General features: G+C 39.0%; 1 protein-coding gene across 1 annotated transcript in view; it reads left to right on the plus strand.

The window, feature by feature from the left end:
- The window catches only part of MAN1A2 (mannosidase alpha class 1A member 2), a 128,110-nt gene that overhangs the window by 62,219 nt on the left and 52,106 nt on the right, over positions 1 to 13,785 (plus strand). The gene's annotated exons all lie outside the window — the stretch shown is intronic.

A 13,785-nucleotide genomic window follows, 5' to 3' on the forward strand; every position in this document is an offset into this window, starting at 1 on the left:
TAAATCCTAAAACATCAGCTTTCCAGAAGTACTTAATGGCTTAAGGTTTGATGCACTTTCAGGTATTCATCATAGAATCATAGTGGTTTATGTTGGAAGGGATGTTAAATATCATCTAGTTCCAATCCCCTGTTACAGGCAGGGACACATTCCAATAGACCAGGTTGCTCCAAGCCCCATCTAACCTGGCCTTGAACACTGCTATGTGTTCACTGAAGCCTTCAAGCATTGAGTAGAGCAGTGCCACATCCTCTTTTCAGCTAATAGGAACATTGATCCTGTCTCTGGATAACTTACTTGATCTGGAACATGCTCCTTGTAATCACCTACTGTGAATAAGAAAACCCTCAAAGAGCAAAGTTCAGAAATCAGTAGCTGGATTGTTTGTGTAGGTCAATACCAAATCTGTGCACAAGACCCAGTACACAGATGAGTTCAGCCAAACACTGTAAAACAAAACATGTTTTGCCTGCATTTGTAAAACTGTGTATTCCTTTTACGTTCAGTTGTCTAACTCTTTGGTAGAGTCAGACAAGCTCCTTTGGTTAAAGAATTTTCATCAGCACATTTCTTTTTTTCCTTCTTGGAAAGCTTTTACCCTTTGTCTTTCCTAAATTGTAGTCCCTGGGCTGACTTTTGGTTTTAAAAGTATTTTTATGGCATCAACTCTTTCCAACGAACTTCACATGCTTCATGGGTTGTAGAAGATAGTTCCTATCAAGTGTTTCTATGTTATGTTATGTTTTTTCCAAAATACTCCTAAAGAGAGTGTTCAAGTTGCATTGCTTTCAAAATAGCATGGCAGATAGAACTGTTTCTGGTACCTGAGGTACAACAGTATCCAAGTTGGATGGTTTGTCTGCAATTTGTCAGTGTCGGTAAGACAAGGGAACTTGAGGCTTTTTGGTAATTTAACCCAGGAGAGACACACCTGCCTCTGTGAGAACTCTTTAATTTCCAGTGTGGGAAGGTGTTCCTTAGCTTAGGATTGGGGCGTGCATTCTGACATGCAGTAGCTACCCATTTGGATGTTTTGCTTAATCAGGTGGTGAACGTGCACATGGGCTTATGCCTCTGAGGGGTCTGTATGTACTGGTAGGTAGCCTTCTTTTGTGCATCAAGCTATTGCTTACTTATATTTCCTTCCCACACCTTCTTGATTCCAATCCCCATCTCCCTTCTCCCAAGCTTCTGTAAGATTGTTGCTAGCTACTGATTTACAAGGTTTTCATACTAATTTCCATACTTCTGCATGTCTTATTTATGTAATGAAAAATCACAGAAACACATAATGGTTTTGGTTGGAAAAGACCTTAAGAGCATCCAATTCCAACCCCTTGCCATGAACAGGGACACCTCACACTAGACCATGTTGCTCAAGGCTCTGGCTAACCTGGCCTTGAACACTGCCAGGGATGGGGCCAGCCGTAGCTTCTCTGGGCAACCTGTGACAGTGCCTCACCATCCTCATAGTATAGAACTTCTTCCTTATATCTAACCTGAAATTCCCCTGTTTTAGTTTAAACCCATTTCCCCTTGCCCTGTCACTACAGTCCCTGATGAATGAACAGGCTGCTTGGAATAAGTTTTCCCCTTTTTATATAAATTTTCCCCTTTTTATATAAATTCTACTTAGGTCTGCAACAGGAGTAACTGCTGTTTGGTGATGGTTATAAAAGCTGTTCTTACTTTTTTTTGACTCCTATCCCTTAGTGCTGTTAAAGATAGTGACAACCATTAAAGTGTCCAGGACTCTGCATCAGCCGTGGAAGTTCAGGCACTTCTAAGTGGCCACATTTAGAGAATTTGACAGTCAGTGTGGTTTATCTAGATGCTTTTGCCCTTTGTATAAAGCGGGTAATTGTGTTTGATAGGACTTTATCTGTTTACGGGTCATAATGATCATAGTTTTTAAGTACAGCTGGCTATCAATTTAGATAAAATTGTTCTGTTTAAAAGTTCTGTAATTTTTATTAGAAACATGTTAGCTTTTAAAAACTATTTAGGGTGTCTAGTGTCATGACTCTGTGGTCTCCATGCTATATTTTTAGCTGTTGTGTTACTGACATTTCTTAGATGAGCATGAACTGTGATCCTGGGTTTTATGATGCTGATCACATCTGATGGTAATGTTTTGAGTCCTTCCTATTAAGATCATGGGTATTGCTGTCCCTTCTTTAAATAAAAGTTCATTTTTACTGCAGTGGCTGAGAGAATAATTAAGTATATTATAATAAAAGTATAATTCTTCTGAACTTTTCGTGTCAGAATGCCTTTTGAATAGAAGAAAATCAAGATACGTTGGTGAAACTTGACACAGTGGAAAATATGCCCATGTACTCTGTTTCAGTCTTCTAAAGTAGAAACAGCACTAGGGTTTATCTGATGGCAGGGCAAGTAGGTCTGCAGTCTGGGAGGCCCTTGTTTAAATTCTCTGTACAGTAAGTTTTTCATGGCTCGTTGTGGACAGGCCATCTGGTGTCTCGCATGGTGTATGTTATCAGATCTAAGAATGTGCTGCCTTTGTCTCTGCTGCTGTGTTGGAGCGAGGTCCTAATCTGTCCTTGCTTTTGAAATTCTTGGGGTAGGTTCTAGATTTCTGTTTTTTATAGCTTTGAGCCTGTGGCTTTTCTCTAAAGCACATTATTGAAATATATAACAAATATATGTTTAAATAGTGGGATATAGAATTACGGAATGGTTTGGGTTGTAAGGCACTTTTAAAGATAACTTAGTCCAAGCCCCTGCCATGGGCAGAAGCATCTTTCTCTAGGTCAGGGTGCTCAAAACCCCATCTGGCCTGATAGGGCATCCACAACTTCTCTGACCAATCTGTGCCAGCTCTTCAACACCCTCCTAGTAAAAGAATTACTTCTATATGACCAGTATAAATCTACTGTCTTTGAATGTTAAAACCATTGTCCCTTCTCTTGTCACTACAGGCTGTGGTAAAAAGTCGCTCTCAGCCTTTCTTTAAACCTGTGTTACAGTTTGAAAGACCACTATTAGGTCTCCCCTGAAGTTTCTCTTCTCCATGCTGAACAGCCCCAGTTCTCTCAGCTTTTCCTCACAGGAGGGGTATTCCAGCTCTGATTATTTTCATGGCCTTCTTCCAGACTTGTTCTAACATGTGCATTCCTTTCTTGTACTGGGGACCCCAGCACTGGATACAGCTTGTAGTGGGGACCCCAATGCTGTATACAGCTTGTACTGGAGACCCTAATGTTGGTGGGGTATATTGGAATTTTTTTTTAAATTATGCTGTCAAAACGAAGAAAGCAAGAAGAGACTTGATAAATATCGGGAGAAAAAAAGCAGGAGATCTCCTTAGGAGTGCTGTATGTCCAGGGAAGCTCTCTTGTATTTTGGTATATGCCAGAGGCTTCTTCACAGTTTCCACTGAGCAACCAACACAAAGCATTCATTTCACTCATCATTATTCCTTGCTAAGTTGCGTGTTAAGAGACATAATTTCTAAGTACTTAAATCTCTAAATAGGAAGTGCAAAATTTATATACTCAATCAGTAGCTACTTAATGGTTTTGGAGGTATAATGTTTAAGAGAGTAGCTTAAACAAAGGTGGCTTGGGGGTGTATTGTAGAACCAGGCACCCCTTTTCTCCACGCCAGGTTGTGATAGACTGGATATAATATTTACATTTTGCCTTTTTCTCAAAAAGGAAGCATGATCTTGTAGTTAAGGTGTGTGAACGACAAGGTTTTCACCTTCTGAGTTCACAGGTACCATCCTACTTGCTCTTTCCCATCTGGCAGATGGAGTTAACAGGCCAAATTAACATACTGGTGGTAAAATATATAATGATTTCTTATCTAAATTGAGCCAGACTGTTTCTCAGTAATCCCTGCAACAGTCCTTTAATTTCTATAGGAACTAGACATGGTCTTCATTATGCTTGGGGGGAACTGTTCTGGAGTTGATAATATAACAGAAATAAGTAGAAATGAATGTTCCATATGCCTAATTTTGGGTAAAATTGAGTGTAGCAGTTTAGGATAAAAATAAGCCTTACATGAGTTAAAAAAGACCCGACCCACCCCACCCCCCCCCCAAAAAAAAAAACAAAAAACCAACAAACTTCTGTGTGTGTGGCTGCATTAAGGTATTTGTTTTCTGTTATTCATCATCCTAACACAATACAGATTTTATCTTATGAATCCATGGCTTTTACGGTTCTTGATGCCTATCAAGGCATTATTTAGCATTGTACTTAGAACAGCAGGTTCCTTTTTGCTTATTCTGGTTCCCTAGACTTGCTGTATAAGAATGCTCAGTGTACTTTGTGGTTATCTTCGATTTCTTATCCAACACTAATAAAATAGCTTGATATCACTTTATTGCATGTAATAGCACCAGGGTAGAAATGTAGAAATGCATAATGGAAGAGTATAATGTATGCACAGAGGTCAGAGCGACATTTTATGCACTTGCAGTAGCATCTTTTTTCTTTTTGTGAAATGCAGGTTACACTTTTATTATTAGACTGGAGCTTTTCATACAGTCTTTTAAAGTCTCTTCCTCAGGAGGCTTCTCTGTTACCTGGAAATCAGCTATATTTAATAGCTGGTTTCTCCGGATGCAGCTCTGGAATTCTTCTGTGGTGTCTATTTATTTCTCTGATTGAAGATTTTGTTCAAGATCATGCTTGGTGCTTGCTTTTTCACTCAGTAACATGAGGTTTTCTCTTTACTATGTATGTTGGTATTGGTAAATTATCCTTTTCCACACAAATCATCTAATTGGTCTTTATTTGGCATATGTTTGATTTACATGTTCTTCCCCTTCTTCATCCTGTTTGTGGATCTGGGTCTTTCTGGGCGTCAGGCTAGTTGATACTGACTTCTGAGGTGAACAGGAGGCCTGATGTATAAAATCAGTGCCTGCCCATAATGCTCTCAGCTTCTGGTGCAAAAAAAAAAAAGAACAACCAAGCAAGCAGTAAGAATGAATGGTACCAACTAGAAAAGATCTGGCTGATCTTTCTGTGCTAATGCTGAAACAGCAGAGTGAATGTGATACTCACATTACATGCCAAATGTCTGTCCAGCTTCTCAAAGTATAAATAAAGTCCAAATTTTTGAGGAAATCTACAGGAATGGAGATATCTTCACAGCGATCCAAATCAAAGGAATGTCTGCCGTTTCTGGATACTGTGGCATCTCCCTTGAGTATTGTTCCTTGGAGCATTCAAAGAAGTTGCAGCACCCTTTTTCTGTGAGGCAATTCTAGTGATGAGGCTTCTGCCATCACCTTCATCCTCATCAAGGAAGGAAGACAATATAAAAGCTGAAAAGGTAGATTTCTTATGGGGCTGGAACCAGCCTATCTGCTGACTATCTCTGTTCTTAGGGAAGCATCCCCACAGTGAGAAGAGACTAGGAAACAGGAATAGGCCTGCTCTGTGGCTATTTCTAATTGTATCACGGGCTGTAGAATGCATCTTCCAAGGTGGTTGTTCTGAGTATGCGTTTTCCCCAAAGCAGTGTGTGTGCTGACTATTACAGTGCTACAGCTACTCCTTCAGATCTGAGATGGTCGGTAGGTCTCAGGGTGCTTAGGAGGTATTTCTCTGTTATGCATATGCATGAAATGCAAACCCAGCCAAGGGAAGATTGCAGGGGAGGAGCTTCTGAGCAGGAGTCTTGGCAGGTGGGTGGCTAACACCTATATTTGTGCACCCAGGATGAACATTCTGTTCTTACTCTTTTCTGTAAAACTCTGTTGGGCATGTGTGCCGTAAATGTTCATTCATGAAGGTTTGCAGTATTCTTGTGAAAGTACCTGTTGTCATGCTAATCTCAGACATAACTAATTGAATAATGGATAGACTTAAGGATAAAAATACTGGAGCTGTTCACTGGAGTTGGGCTGCTTTAGTGAACAGAAGTATGACTTCACCTTTACTCAGCAGTTAGCACCTTGAGTGTCTGTGGCCCTCACTGACAGAGTCCTTAAAACTCTGAAGATTTAGAACATTTCCTGAAGCCGGATGAACCAGACAAAGGAGTGCAGTGGGCAGTGGACTGTGAAAATCCAGGTGTAACTCTCTTGACTGGCATCTGGTAAAAACTGTTGAGCCCATGGCTTCTGGGTTTCTCCCCACAAAGTTTCACTGCAGCTGTTTGCAGCAGGTGTCAGGGTTTGGTTCCAGTTACTGCATATGTTGTGGTTTGTAAAGCAAGTGATTGACAATTAGGATTAGTAAGGGACACTTACATGCTTTGCCTTGAGCTCATCTGTTAATAGTCCATGAAGAGATTTGTAAGGTGTGCAATCTTGCCTTTAGAGTAACTTGCCCCATCTTGCCTTTAGAGTAACTAAGCATCTCATCTGGTATCAACAGCATTTGTCTGTGGAGAGAGTTCATAAGCTACCTGTTGACTACTTGCTTTTTTTCCATTAAATGGAGCTTTACAAATCACTAAAGCTTCTGATGTGACTGGTAGTGGTGAATAAAATACTCCTGCTAGCAGTAACACATGGAATGACAGAAGATGGATAGAGGGTCAGTTGTGTGGCATACATGGCTGTGCTTGAGTAATGGTCTCAGGTAAGAAAACAAAGTGAGTATTATGTTGTGTGATAGTGGCAGGAGGACGCTTACACCATTATGCTGAAGTGTTCTTGTCTGTTGCTGATTTATTAATACAGTAAAAGGGGTACTGTTCTGTTTTTTGTTGAACAGTTATTTATGGTATTTGCAATACCATAAACATATATATATATATAGGAATATTTACTGTGTTTACTTTTGCCAGCCTTAGCTATGGAGCAGTTGTTTTCCTTTTGATTGCCTTTATCATCTTTATAAGCACCATTAAAATGACACATCTTTCTGGACAAAGTAATAAAAAAATATGTGGATAAATCAAGCCTGAAATCTCATTAAAATAGAGCAAGAGATGGCGGTAAGTGCCTGGTACTCTATTAACAGATAATCAAACGAATCCTTTTCAGCAAACTGGCAGGCACTGTCTTTTCAGGAGACTTCCTCATAAAATTATAAGATAGTATATTATGCCAACAGATATCCCCAACAACTGACCTATCTATTTAAAGTAGAGGTTTTTGGTAAGCAAGACAATGCATTTTGTGAACTGGTTTCACAGAAGTTTTGACTGTACCTATGAAGGGGCTTTTCTAAATTAAGTTTTCCTTCAAAGGTTTAAAACTCTCAGAAGAGATAACACCGTTGTGTATGTGCTAGCCAATGAAGATTGGATTTCAATTTGTTGCCAGAAGCTGAGCTGCTTATTCATAAGCAGTTGTGACAGCTCCCTGCTCCCTAACAGGACACAGCCTGAAAAAATAAATTCTTTTTTCTCTCTTGAGTATTAAGGTATTGTCACATATTGGGCAGTGCCACTGCTTGCTGCAGTGCAGATAGTAAACCTTGTAATGTGTTTACTAGGCTGTAGTAAACATTTTTTGACAAATTACACATAGCCCAATTTATTGCTGCATTTTGGTACCCCAGGGCAGCCAAGGAGAAGAAAAAGAGGCTAAAACTGACTTCATTGCAATTTAGTTCCCTCTACTTAAAGTCTGATTGGAAACAGCATGGCCTTTTAGTATATCATGCTTTAAACTGGTGCAAATAAAGGACAAGCTGTTAGAACTAGAAAATAAATCAACTGTGCAGTGGTAGCCACTCTTAAACTTTACTCTTTGGTTGTGTTCCTGTAGAGGGCTACAAAAGCTGAGAAAGACAAGATCTTTTGCAACTACTTGTATATCACGTATCTCCTGATGACCATGTCTATTAGTTTTTGGCTCCCTCTTCAGCAGTTAAACCAGTCATACTGATGCTGATGGGCACCAGTCAAAGCAAGCACAGTATCCAGACATTCATTTACTGGCATTACTGTTGACACACTAATATGTGACTTTCTACCCAATGAGTTTTCCTATATTCTTTTCTCCTAAGTTAGTGTCTGCATGAAGGATTTTCATGGTTGAGCTGATCAGAGAGGGAGCATGGCATTTTCTTTTGTCAACTGAAAATGCTGCCCTTTCAGTAGGGTATCTTTTCACTTTAAAACAAAACAACAGTATGACTCTGGACATGATATCACTTTAAAACCAGGTGTTTTTGGCTGGTATTGCCTTTTCAAGCTTGTTTTCATTCAGGGCTACCTATTACGTTTTCCTTTTTAAAAGGAACTTTAGAGACAAGAACAGGTACTGTGAAAGAAAGATAAATGCCATGAATGCTACAGTGACTGAAGGAAAATTACTAAAACCTAGCAAAAATATTAACACAAATCATATTGCCTCTAATGACATGTGCAGTCATCACAGGAGAAAGAGGGTGCACTCTTCTAGTCTCTTAGGAGACAAGAGGCTGCTGTCTGCAGTAGGACTGTGTTATCATTTATGAACTGGATAATCGGCAAAAAAAATCTTTAAAGAAATGACCAAGAAATTCTTGAGCCTTTTAACATTCATCTTTAAAATTCCAAATAAAAAATTGCAGATAAATGCCTAAGCAAAAAAAAAAAAAAAGCCAACTACATATGTCCAGGTTCAGAAAAGGTCCTTTAAGGTGACCTAGGTATTTGTGAGACAGTTTGTCTGATTTCACTTCTCCTCCCTATCCCAGAAATTCAGTTAATGGAAAACAAGAGATTGTCATTGTCATAGTGACTTGACAGTAAATATTCTCAGAAGAATTTATAGCTGATTGTAGATTTCTCATTCTGCGATGACAAATAAATAGAAAACTCCAGAGAAATGTAATCAATTGTTCAACTTGGTGTGTGTAAATTAAATCCATTTTAATGTTACTAATGTCGTAGATGCAGGCTGTAACTTACAAGAAGGTCAAACAGCCCATATTGGCTAGACCAACATGGAACAGGACCAGGGAATATGTTTTGAGTAACTGTAGCTATGAAGAGTATGTGGAACTTGGAAAAGGCAAGGAGGGCAGTTTGGAATGAAATCTTGTGGCAAAAGACCTATGAGCATTTGGATTTATAAATAGGAGTTCTGACTACAACGAGGAACTTATTTCTGCTTGAAACTTTGTGGTAATCATGTTCTTAAAAGATGTGCAAAAACAGCAGAAGAGGTAGGAAAATAATGAAAAGGTAGAGGACTGACAGTTACGCCTCTTGGACACATGAATAATCAGTATGTTGAGAAAGATTCAGTCCAGTTCTATCTCTGGAAGCAATGGTTTACTTAAATGCTACTTACTGACGTAATTATCAAGGTAGCTTGATAATTACACTTTATGTAGATGATCAGACTGTTGCTCTGTTGAGCTTTTGATTTGTGTTTGCGTGGCATAACATAATCTTCATATGTTATTCCTGGCCCTGAGATCTCTAAATTCTGCTGTAGGAGATCAGGGTGTTTTTCTCCTCATTTTTCAAAAGAAATGTCTGCTTTTTCAAGTGCTTTGCAGAATTTATGCAGCTCTGAAGATTTAGTGCTTACTAAGTCATTGCTCATTGCTTTTATCTGCCAACTAATTTTCTATCAGAGGTTGGTCCTAATATATAAATTAACTGTAGATAAACTAAATATGTCTGTAAATCTCTGAAAACAAACCTATTCATTAAAAATAAAACCAACCCAAACAGCACACAAACCACTATTTAGGCATTTCATCAGTGCAGTGTAAGGCAATGTATTCTGTGTCTGACGGTCTGTAAAGGATCTGGTTTTGAAGAAGTAAAAGCTATGTGATTTTTTTTTAAATAATTTCTTTTTCTAGATTAATTTTTGCATTGTGATCTGTCACATTGAGTCATAAAATAGGGTTGGAAAGGACCTTAATATCATCTAATTCCAACCCCTCATCATACCAATGAGAGGAGAGAGGCCCTATGTGTAATGAGCGCACATCATGGGAAACAATAGTAATTTCATCTCTATTTAACTGGTTTTGGGTAGGCAAATACAGTCTAAAGGGGACTAAGTAATTTCTGGCAATGTCTAAAAGGGAAATCAAGATTAATTTAAAATGAAGACCTTGGCAGCACATTCAAGAGAAACAGGAGACAGGGATAACTGAGAAAGAGAGTAGAAATTGATAGAGTGTAAAAAAAGATGATACAGCAGAGAAAAATATGTGGGGAATTAAGGAGAGATTTGACATGAGTGAAGAACGTTTTAGGAGAGGGTATTACCACAAAGAAAGCCAGTGTCAAGAGTGATTAATAATGAGAGAAGGTAGATAATTTTTATTGCACAAAAATGATTCTCATAAGGCTTCTAAGTATAGCACAAACAGCTTAATTACTTGTCTTCAGAACCATTTCTTAGGGTTTCTAATACAGATTTTCCTTCTTAAAAACTGTAAAGAGACATTGGTTGGGTTGGGACCTTCAGGCACATAATGCAGTCTGTTACTTAAATCAGTAGGGCAATGGATAGTACCAAAATGTCAAAGATCACTGATTAATTGGAGAGATTCATTCCTACCATTTGATTTGCTTGGTTGTGTTTGACTATGAAGGCATGTTGAAAGGCTGATATCTTGGGGTTAATTCTAGGTCCTAAGAATATGTTATAGAGATGAAAATCATTCTTTCCCTATCAGATTCCACAAGATGTTTCTCATACTCCCATTCCTTACAACTACACTCTTGGCATTTCCTCCATGGTCCCTTGCTATGCTTTGTCTGCTTTGGCCTGCCATTCATTCCCTATCCTTCCTCCTCATGCCATTTGTTTCTTCCCTTCAGCTCCTATTTGTGCTCTCTTAACAACTTCCCTGACACTTCCTTCTGTGAGGTGGGGGACTGGAAACTCTATTTTTACTGCTTCTGTTTCCTTGCTGGCAAAGCTCCATACTGATATTCTGTCCCTTGATGGTGCTTTTGTTTGTTTTCCTGATGGCCATTCAGATTCATTTTTCTCTCCTTTCTTTTTGTATTCCTTCTTTCCACACTCTTTAAATCAATCTTTCTTGCTGCCAGCAACTAGAGGGAAAACATGTAAACCAGATGCCAGATATTGTCTGTGCTCTCACATCTTGGTTTCCTGTGCTACGACAGCTCCCACAACAAGAAGAAATTGTCTGAAATGAGTCTCTCTTAAAAGCTCTCTTCCACCCTTAGAGCGTGTTTAGGCATGAGTGATGGTTCAGTGGTGGTCCTGGCAGTCCTGGGGTAATGGGGGGACTTGATCTTAAAGGTTGATTAAGATTAGTATGTTGTGCAAAATCAAGATTGTTGCTTCTAGTCCTGAAACAATTTACTTACAAATGTAACTAATCTGGCAGGTTAATACTGCTTGTGTGAGTAAACTTACAGTGAAAAAGTTAGAGATATGAAAAGCAGGAAAGAGGAAGCATAAAAATTCCCTAGGCTGGATGCAACTTTCTAATAATAGTAATAATAATAGAAGAGCAAATAAACTCGAGAATGCCATGGGTTTTGGCTTAGTTAGGCAGGAGGGAAACCAGTGTAATATATCTCTTCCTGGAATGATCAGCTCAAGGAGGCATTTATATGCCAGTTTTTCATTATATTTATTCTGAATTTTAAGGGATCTGTGGTGTTGACTGACTGGTGTAAAGTGCCTCAGATTTGAAGTCCCTCTGAAAATGGAGAATGTATAACTTTTCTATTCATTTGCATGAAACCCATGCCAACGAAGCTGACACAGCTATTGAGGTAAACAAAATGGTACGGTTTAATTGAGATGTTAATAGGCAGTGCCAGGGAGTTAAAATATGATTAGCTGGGTGGTCAGTGTATGCCAGGTTTGTATGGTTAGGTCTTCTAGAGCAAAAAATCTGAATATTTCTGATTAGTTAATACATGCTCAAACTTTCTCATGTGGATTTAAAAAAATAATCAATAGTGTGAAAACAATGAATATTTCATTGGATCCTAAGATGTTTCAGTCAACAGTAACTAAATTCTTCATGTCTGTTGTCCAAGAAAGCAGCTTGGGAAAACTTTAAGTAAAAGATAGAGATAACATCACTTAAGAATTCTGTTTGCAATTCTTTCTCTGCTGGTGGTAGAAAGCCACCATAGTATTTATTATCTTATATCTAAGAAGCAGCATTTGAACATATATTTGCTAATTTGTAGAATATAAATAGGAAAGGCTGTATCCAACAAGGTAATCTGTCTTATCTGCATGTAACTGATGCAGTTCAAGTATTCAAGCAAGCCCAGAAGAGGCCAAGAGGATGATGAGGGGCTGGAGCACCTCCAGTATGAAGACGGGCTGAGAAAGCTGGGGCTGGTTAGCCTGAAGAACAGAAGCTGCAGGGAGACCTTGGAGCAGCTTCCAGGATCTAAAGGGGGCCTACAAGGATGCTGGACAGGAACTCTTCATCAGGGTCTGTAGTGATAGGACAAGGGGTGAAGGGTACAAACTGAAATGGGAAGTTCAGGTTAGATATAAGGAAGAAGTTCTTTACTGTGAGGGTGCTGAGGCACTGGCAGAGGTTGACTAAAGAAGTGGTGAATGCTCCATCCCTGGCAGTGTTCAAGGCCAGGCTGGACAGAGCCTTGGGTGACATGGTCTAGTGTGAGGTGTCCTCATACTAAGAAGGTGACCTTTGTTTTCATCTTAGAAGTCTAGAGTCTCTAGGAAAGAGGAGACCTGGCAGCATGTGTGTATTAATGGACCTGTACAGTTGTGTGGGCTTTACTGAGCTTTTTGTTTCAGAAGGAGAATGTTGCAGTCTTTTTCTTTGAAGTCAGGATAATTCTGATACATGGCATTAAATCTATTTTACAAGTTGAGTCTCTGAATTTCAGACAGACATACTAACAGACAGCAGGATTTGCGTAGCCATTATTTTTAGATCGGAAGTAACTGTTATATCACCTAATTTCATGCATCATCTGAAACTGAACAGCCTTTCTTGCCTTCCTACCATTTGTTCAAATTGTCATTCAAAGCAGATCTTTCAGGGAGGTACCCAGCATGATTCTCTTTGTAGAAATCTGATTGTGTCTCACTGGCTAAAGAGGCTATCAGCCTAGTCTGCATGTTTTGAAAACTAAAGGAGTTTCAGAAAAACCCTTCACAATGTTATTTTTCTTCTAGTGGAAAAAAATACCTGGTTTGACTTTAGAAGCCTTTAAAGTGAAAAGAGGTCTGGATCAGAATAGGTACAGGAGGAGGCAGTCATAAATGTTCATCAGTGTTTAAATGTTGACTTTCTGATTTTATTTTTTTGTGTTATTTCTTTTTTTATTTTGAAAGAACATTTCATGAAGCGTTTTATTATCTTGTGAAACAAGTAAATCAGCAAGCTATGTAGTATTGATGTATGAAGTAATATCTGCTTTATCCTGTTGTCCTTGACCAGAATTCTCCTAGCACAGGAGGACTCTACAGCAACAGTTGCATGAATAGAAGTAACTGGTCCTGTACTTCCATCAGGGTAAATTTGGCAGTGTTTAAAACTTTGGAAACTGTTAGAATTAAGGCATCAAGCTCAGTTTCTTTCTGTCTGCCTGTCTACATCTTCTGCAGTTGCATGCCTTACAGAACTGTACATTAAAAGGCTAAAGTTTAAATTGGTGTCATTGGGTACCAAAGCTAATACACAAGATGAATGGCATCACCCTTAGATCACTCCTACTTTCAAAAAGGGCAAGAAGGAGGACCCAGGGAACTACAGGCCAGTCAGGCTTACTTCAGTCTCTGGGAAGGTGATATAACAACTACTCTAGGAAGACTGTTCTGTTCCCTGGACTATGAGTGAGAAGTAGGAGCTACCATGGATTCCCAAAGGAGAAGTCATGCTCAGCCAACCCTGATAAACTATGATGAATGGCCTG

The sequence above is a fragment of the Melopsittacus undulatus genome, chromosome 2 (assembly GCF_012275295.1).
Source record: "Melopsittacus undulatus isolate bMelUnd1 chromosome 2, bMelUnd1.mat.Z, whole genome shotgun sequence".
Taxonomy (NCBI): domain Eukaryota; kingdom Metazoa; phylum Chordata; class Aves; order Psittaciformes; family Psittaculidae; genus Melopsittacus; species Melopsittacus undulatus.